The following is a 7,795-nucleotide window of genomic DNA, read 5'->3' as shown; positions in this document are numbered from 1 at the left end:
AGCTCTAGGAGAGCTCTTTAAGCTGCTGTAGATTTCATTTTCTTGTTCCTCCCTGGCCTACCCCTGCCCCGAAATTCTGGGAGCAACAATGCTCCTCACAGAGCTGTACCCAGAGTTGTTCTGCTCAGGTGCAATGCACACTCTGCCTTGGGTCCTCAAGTCCTACATCTACCCAACCCTGTACAGTAGATCCAGGCTATTTCCCCCATGGATGGGGCCCTTTGCAACCATTGTGGAAGAAACAATGCTTATTTCCACAGCCCTCTGTGAGCCTGATCCAATGCCCTCTGACATCATAAGAGTATTTCCATTGACTGCAATGAGCTCTGGACCTTCATATGAGCAGGGAACTCTGGGGGCCCCTTGTATTTATTTCTTTACATAGGTATTACACGGTACATCAAATATTATTTTCTGCCATCTTTGCTAGTGGGACTCATTAATTTTTGCCCAACCCTACAAAGCATTTCTAGGACAACAGTCTTCAAATTTGTAAAAAGTTTTAATAAAGAGACCCCCACTCCGCCTCAGCCCCTTGCTCCAGTGATTGCCCCCCCCCCGCCCACTCTGCTGTGGTCCAATTTCCCCAGCCCTTTGCTCTTGGGACTGACCCCTGCCATGCCCCGATTGGGCAGCCGGGCAGGTTCCATGTCAGCCCCTCCCAGCCAGCTCTGCAAGCAGCAGGTGAGTCCCAGGGGATGGGGGAGCAAGCGACAGGAGTGGGGGTGGAGTGAGTGACAGGTGGGGCTGGGGACAGGGCCTTGGAGGAAGGGGTGGGGCCTCGGGGGAAGAGGTGTTCAGTTTTCAGGGATTAAAAAGTTGGCAACCCTAGTTCAAACCGGATACTCCAGGGACCAACAGACAAAGAAAAGATTTTTTGAAAAATAGCGTAGTTTTAAATAGTCTCAGGAACTGCTTTAGGATCCATGGAGGCCCCAAGCTTTAGGGAAGGGTTGGAAAGATTTGGCTTACTGAAGTCCCATAAAAGACTGGGTGCTAGTTTTGAGCTGAGGCTGTGATGAACTTGTGACCACAAAAGGTTTCCCTTTTGAGGATCTGAAGGACTCATGTGCCAGAGTCCATGTTGGAGACAGCTGGAGTGAGCTGTGGTAAGATTATCAGCATACATGTAGGTTCTTTACTTGTTTTTAATAGGCTTTCTCTATAGTGCTTTTTCCTTAAGAATAAAATAGGCTTGCATAGGAAGTATGTGTGATAACTTATAACTGTTGGCAATTACACTATGTACTGTCTAGGAGCAATCAGGCCTGTCTAGGCAAACTATCTTTTGCTGGGAATAACACACTAAAGGCAGAGAACTGTTTGGCCTGGGAATTCTCCTGTCAGAAGGAAGAGAGATGTGGATCTGCACTCAAGAGAGGTGATGACCAGGGGAGCTGGACGCTTGAGAGTGGGTGCCCTTGCTGAATCATTAAAGGGAAATACAGGTGCACGTGCCCTAAACTGTGACAGGTAGGACAAGAAATAATCAGCTTAGTTTGCAGCAAGGGAGATTTAGGTTGGGTATTAGGAAAACTTTTGAACTATAAGGACAATTAAGTACTGGAATAGGTTACCAAAGGAGGTTGTGGAATCCCAGTCACTGGAGGTTTAAGGACAGGGTGGTTAGACAAACACCTGTCAGGGACGGTCTAGGTACTTGGTCCTGCCTCAGCATGGAGAAGACAGACTAAGTGGACTCTTGAGGTCCCTTCCAGCCCTATATTTGTATAATACTAATCAAAATATGTTTGAATAGTGGCCCATTTATATCTTAGCGTCAAATCGTGTTCAGCTCAACTCTGTCCCCATCAGTGGAACTACTCATTCAAGTAAAGCAAGCAGGATTTAGTCCTTGAACAGAAGTCATCCCAGTAAATTGCACAGTTCCATAAAGCTCATTGCTCATGCTGGCCAAGGTCAGCATGTTACACTCTTCACTGAGTTAAAGAGCTTTAGTTAAAAAAGCTTCTCTGAGTAAATATGAGAGTTATACTTTGGGGATCCATGAAACAGTAAAGAAATAAGGGAGCTGCATTTAAAGTCCATAGCTCAACAGGCAACAGTTGCTATCTCAAGTCTGAAAAATTATCTGTGTGTTAACAAAACTAAAGGAAATTGACTTGGATTCAGCTTTGTTTGTAATCTACAATGACAAAGTGGGTTAAAATCCCTAGGAAAGCAAATGCTAAATCTAGTCCACTTCTCTGGGAACCCAGAACCATGCGCCATGCAAATTCATGAAGCTGCAATAGAGATGTAGGCTGCAGATGGTGGGGCTGTGGGGAGCAGAGGGTGCTGGCTGCAAGGAGGGTCCCTGAGCTACTCCACCAACAAAGAGCAAGTTAAGTCAGTAAGCAGGAGACAGGAGAGTGTTTATTGTTAATAAAGGACAAGGAAGGAGGAGTGCTGAAAACTGCCCATAAAGCTTTCACAGTTACCAGGTAAACTTTGCCTCTGAGCCTTCCTGGTCTCTCAGTGCACACCTCTCTAGGTCTCAGGCCTTGGGTTGTCTCTTCTCTTGGGATGGAATGACAGGATTCTCCACTCTCAGATCAGGTGCTGGGTTGCAGTCCCCTGGGTCTCAACTGTGATCACCTCAGCAGGTCTGGTTTATGCAATTCCATTCCCCTGGGGCAATAACAGTGGTCATTAGTGACCAAACAGCCTCCTTAAAGGAAAGAATCATTTATTTAGAACAAAAGCATTCCAGAGAACGTATATCTTAAAAACAATAAAGCCTATTGTGCACATACCTAATTCTTCCCTAAGGCTTACCATTCCCTGGATCTAGGAGACCCAATTCCTTCAGACTCCTCCACACAGCCCTGTCTGTGCCAGCTTGTCTGCCTAGATGGCTGCTCACAAGCGACTCTTCTCCCCTTCAGGAAGTGCTTTTTAACTCTTCAGTCTCCATTTGCTCTCCAGCCTCCTAGTTCTGGCAAAACAAGGTTTACAGGGTGTTGGAGACTCAGCATAGGTTCCTTGAAGCGAACAGCTTGACCCATTGTTTTTCTAGAGTGCACCTAGATCAGTGGCAACCTGCGGCCCGTCAGGGTAATCTGCTGGCAGGCCATGAGACAGTTTGTTTACATTGACTGTCTGCAGGCACGGCAGGCTGCAGCTCCCAGTGGCCGCGGTTCACCATTCCTGGCCAATGGGAGCTGCAGGAAACAGGGGCCAGCACGTTCCTGCGTCCCGTGCCGCTTCCTGCAGCTCCCATTGGCCGGGAACAGCAAACTACGGCCACTGGGAGCTGCAGCCCGCCGTGCCTGCAGACAGTCAATGTAAACAAACTGTCTTGCGGCCCGCCAACAGATTACCTTGATGTGCCGCATGCAGCCCGCGGGCCGCAGTTTGCCCACCAGTGACCTAGATGGTCTTCACTAGGAAGCCGTTATGTTGCCTCCCTGTTTGTTCTTCCCACAGCCCCTACTGTATTCAATAAATATGCTACTACCCCACTATAAATTATACAGTCTCCCTCAATAACTATGCTACATATCACTATTCTCAAATGCTTACCTAGCGGGTCCAACAGTATTCATAACAGTGGTATGTATCAGCTCCACTTCTGTCACAGAATGACAGAGGCATCAGTAGTCCTTTACACAAGAGGATAAAGAGTTGCATTAAGGGACTATAGGTGGGAAGGTTTGACTGCGTGTGCCAGACATAATATAGTCTTTTATACTTGTGCTCAAAGGTTGGTTATTATTTCTGATAGATTATATGAATTCTTTAAATTATGGGGAGTTTACTTTCAAACATTTTTCATTATCAAAGCAAAACGCCTGCCAACCCTGAAGAGTAGTGTTATGTATCCACAATGCACAGGCTTTTAACCACAGTAGAGTTTGTTCCAGTCATGCTCCAGTTACTGAACTATTTCCTGTTTATTTTCCACTGTAACGCAAAACTAGGCACATAAGTAGTAGTTACCAACTTCTAGCTCAGGTCACGGGGGGACCTAATCATTTGGACCTTGTAATGGGGTTGCTACTCACTGCTGGCGTGCCACCTTGTGATTCATCTGGAGATTAGCTCACTATTGGTCAGACACCCCTTCCTGCGGTCACTCAGCCTGTTGTCTCCATCTCATCCTCCAGGTCTGGGTATTCTTCTTCTTTGTGACTCGACCCTCTGGCCTGGGCACTTTAATTCTCCCCTTCCAGAAGGTCTGTCAGTGTTTCTCAGGACAAGCTGTTCCTCTTCCCTTCCAAGCAGTCCTCTGTTCTACATCCAAAGCTGTGCCACATACCCAGTGGCTGGTAGAGGAACCCAGGCCCACAAACTAACCTAGGTTCCAGCCCACACACCCTATGCTCCGCAACTATGGTTCTACTGACTCCCAGACCTGGTTGTTACTTCCCTGGGCTCAGTCCTACCCCCTCTTTCTTTCCTCTGGCACCTCTGGGTTTAGCACCCACCCAAGCTTTCTCCGCTCCCTCTGGCTACTTCCCCCTCTGGCTTCGTGCCAGACCCTGTAATCTGTAACAAACCTCCCTCCTGTCAGGGAGTGACTGCAGATTATTTCCCCCTGCAGCCTCCATCTGGTCTCAGCTTCTTCGCTTTATAGAAGTCCCACCTGTTCCTGCCCAGGTGAACTTCATCCTTAATAAAAAGTTATTGATCCCTGGCTCCCCTCCAGGATCAGTCTAGGTGGTTAATTGGCCTGTCTAGCCTACCTCCACCCCTTCAGGAATGTTGTAGGGTGAATACCCCCATCACAGACCTTTTCAACTTTCTGTTCACTTGCGAAGGCTATAGTGCAGACACTTTCATCTAGACCACTTCATTCATTAGCTTTTCCTTGAATGCCAATTGAAACAGAATCCTGAAAGTCTCCATTTGGTATAGTATACACCAGGGATCGGCAAACTTTGGCACACAGCCCGTCAGGGAAATCCGCTGGCAGGCCAGGACGGTTTGTTTACAGGCAGCGTCTGCAGGTTCAGTCATTCTGCAGCTCCCATTGGCCTGGGACGGTGAATCGCGGCCAATGGGAGCTGTGATTGGCCGAACCTGCGGACGCTGCAGGTAAGCAAACCGTCCCGGCTCGCCAGCAGATTTCCTTGACGGGCCACATGCCAAAGTTTGCCGATCCCTGCTATACACTGATGTTTGTGAGAATGTGACGTTTTCTCTCAGTGCAACACAGCATCTCCTCAAATGTAACAACCAAGTAATGTGACTCCAGACAGCAGTCCCCTACTTGGGCCTGAGCCTGCAAGATTCTGAGTACCTCCTGTGAGGTGCTGAGTCACCTTGCCTCTGATTGAACCAGAGACTGGTTCAGTATTTCATTCGACCACCTGTGGGAGACTGTACCAGGCTGCGGGAGGCCCTCACCAACTTATCTCAAGAACAACAGCTTCTCCTGTGGACAATATTTAGCATGCACAGCTGAAATTGCTTCATAGGTCTTCATACCCTTTCTCTTCAGCAGGGCCGGTGCAAGGATATTTTGCGCCCTAGGCAAAACTTCCACCTTGCGCCTCCCAACCCCACCCTTCCCCCCAGAGCATCGCTTATTATAAACTTTCAAAAATGAATACTTCATAATATGGCATTGTTCATTAGAATTAATACATACTCGGCTTGAAAATTTATTAATTTAATTATTTAGACTACATATTTTAATGAAAATAAATGAATAACCTGACAGGGTGTGGGGCTGGCTGGCTTTGGGCATGGGGGTAGGCAGGGGTTGGCTGAAGACAGGGTTGAGTGGGGCTGGCTGGCTTCGGGCAGGGGATGCGGAGCTGGTTGGAGATGGGGTCCGGGGTTGGCTGGAGACGGGGATGTGGGGCTGGCTGAGGGCAGGGTGGCGGGTACCAGGGCTGTCCCTAGATATTCTGGGGCCCTACGCAGCGCCCCCCCAGGGAGGGTGCCCCAGGCTTCCGGGGGGTCGGGGCTGGCTTGGAGGGCAGGGGGCACCAGCCCCCAGCACTCACCGGCGGCGCAGCTGGGGCCGGGTCTCTGCACTTCCCGCCGCCGGTGAGTGCAGCCCCGGCCCTGCTGCAGAGCTCAGGGAGTGGGGGCAGGGCGGGGCTGAGCAGGGGCGGGGCCCTGGGGAAAGCCAGAGCAGCAGGGAGCAGCGCAGCGCCCCCGGTGGCTGGAGGAGGAATGACATCACTTCCCAGCCGGCCAGAGCTGATCAAAGCCGCAGCGCCCCCTCGCACAGTGGCGGGAAGAGGGTTACACATTTAGCCAGTGCCACGTGAGCATCCCAGGCATTTTGGGCACTGCTTTTTGGCACCTTCAAATCTTGATGCCCTAGGCGGCTGCCTAGTTTGCCTAGTGGCCCTGCTCTTCAGGCATGTGGATAAAATATGATAGGCATAGGGACAAATTCTGTGCTGAGGCTCACTAGAGGCTTGTATAGAATGTAATTCAGCCCCATACCGGTGCTGTGCTGGCCAACTGGGAAGATTTGCAAGCCTACTTCATTAACACCATTTTTATACCAGGCCCTATGTGTAGAGAAGCTATACTGTGACAAGGTCGAGGTTGCTGTTGGTTGGTTAATCGCTGTGATTTGTTTCGCTTATGGATAGAAGGAGGTTGTAAAGCGAGTTCAGGTATGTCTATACATGATGCAGTCACATCTTTGATTGCAGTGTAAACATATCCTCAGCATCCAGGTTCGGTTCCCATTCTGCCATCAACTTCCTGTGTGACCTTGGGCAAGTCACCGTGCGTCAGGTCCTCATCTGAAAATTGGGGCTGATAATCCTTCCTTTTGTCATCCCTTTGGTGGTCTTGTCCATTTGGACTGTAAACTCTTGGGTGTGTATGTTTAGAGCAAGTGGAAGCAGCTGCAGCCAATGATGTAGAGGCGTGAAAGCGACTGGTTTCCGCCCTGTGCACCAATCCTGACATGGGGAAGGACATAAAAACATTTAGTATTTGTAAATATCTCATGACTTTTAAGCCAATCTTCTGATTTTTGGTGGCGTGACTCCTGGTTTTTGACTGTATATCAAGGATCGGCAACCTTTGGCACACGGCCCGCCAGGATAAGCCCCCTGGTGGGCCAGGCCGGTTTATTTACCTGCCGCGTCCGCTGGTTCGACCGATCACGGCTCCCACTGGCCGTGGTTCACCGCTGCAGGCCAATGGGGGCTGCTGTGGCCTGGAGCGGCAAACTGCGGCCAGTGGGAGCTGCAATTGGCGGAACCTGCAGACGTGGCAGGTAAACTAACAGGCCCGGCCCACCAGGGTGCTTACCCTGGCAGGCCGTGAGCCAAAGTTTGCTGATCCCTGCTACATATATTGGGTCATAGCAAAACTTCACTAAGATTTTAAACAATTGTAAGCTGCTCCAGCTGTATTTGTACTCTGTGCATGGAATATGCAAATGCAATATAATCATTTTAAAGGCAAAAGGTTTGGATCCTTTCCCTTTTGGCTAAGTAGTGAAAGTAATGGGAAATTGGTGCTGTGCTGCACTGCACAGATAAAAGCGCAAACCAATTTGTTAATGGCAGCATCAGCTTGTGACATGAAGCATATCATGTGGAAAGGTCTAGTACATATTTCAAATGAAGTTGCTCGTCTGCATGCAGGATCCTGCCAAAACATACATTTACTGTATAAGATAGGAGGGGGCCAAGATAGGCACTTTTAAGGACAGAATCTACTTTGGAATTAAACTATTCCAGGATGTTGAGGGAAAGTTGTCTAAGAAGGACCTGAACTTGTAAGCAACTGAGCAACCCCAGGATGTAATGAGCATCCTCGACTCAGACTGAAGTCAATGGGAGTTAAGGGATCCCAGCACCCCCTTGGT

At 49.1% G+C, this 7,795-nt stretch overlaps 1 long non-coding RNA gene across 1 annotated transcript; it reads right to left on the bottom strand.

Annotated features, from left to right (window-relative positions):
* Positions 1-2,084: 2,084 nt before the first annotated feature.
* Positions 2,085-4,884, bottom strand: LOC117871170. Its single transcript, XR_004644167.1, has 3 exons — positions 3,526-4,884; positions 2,779-2,938; positions 2,085-2,671 (listed from the first exon to the last, which is right to left on the bottom strand). It is a non-coding gene; the product is annotated as an uncharacterized LOC117871170 (long non-coding RNA).
* Positions 4,885-7,795: the final 2,911 nt, after the last annotated feature.

Source organism: Trachemys scripta, chromosome 1, assembly GCF_013100865.1.
Source record: "Trachemys scripta elegans isolate TJP31775 chromosome 1, CAS_Tse_1.0, whole genome shotgun sequence".
In the NCBI taxonomy this organism is placed as follows: Eukaryota; Metazoa; Chordata; order Testudines; family Emydidae; genus Trachemys; species Trachemys scripta.
This window is presented reverse-complemented; position numbering and strand designations above follow the sequence as displayed.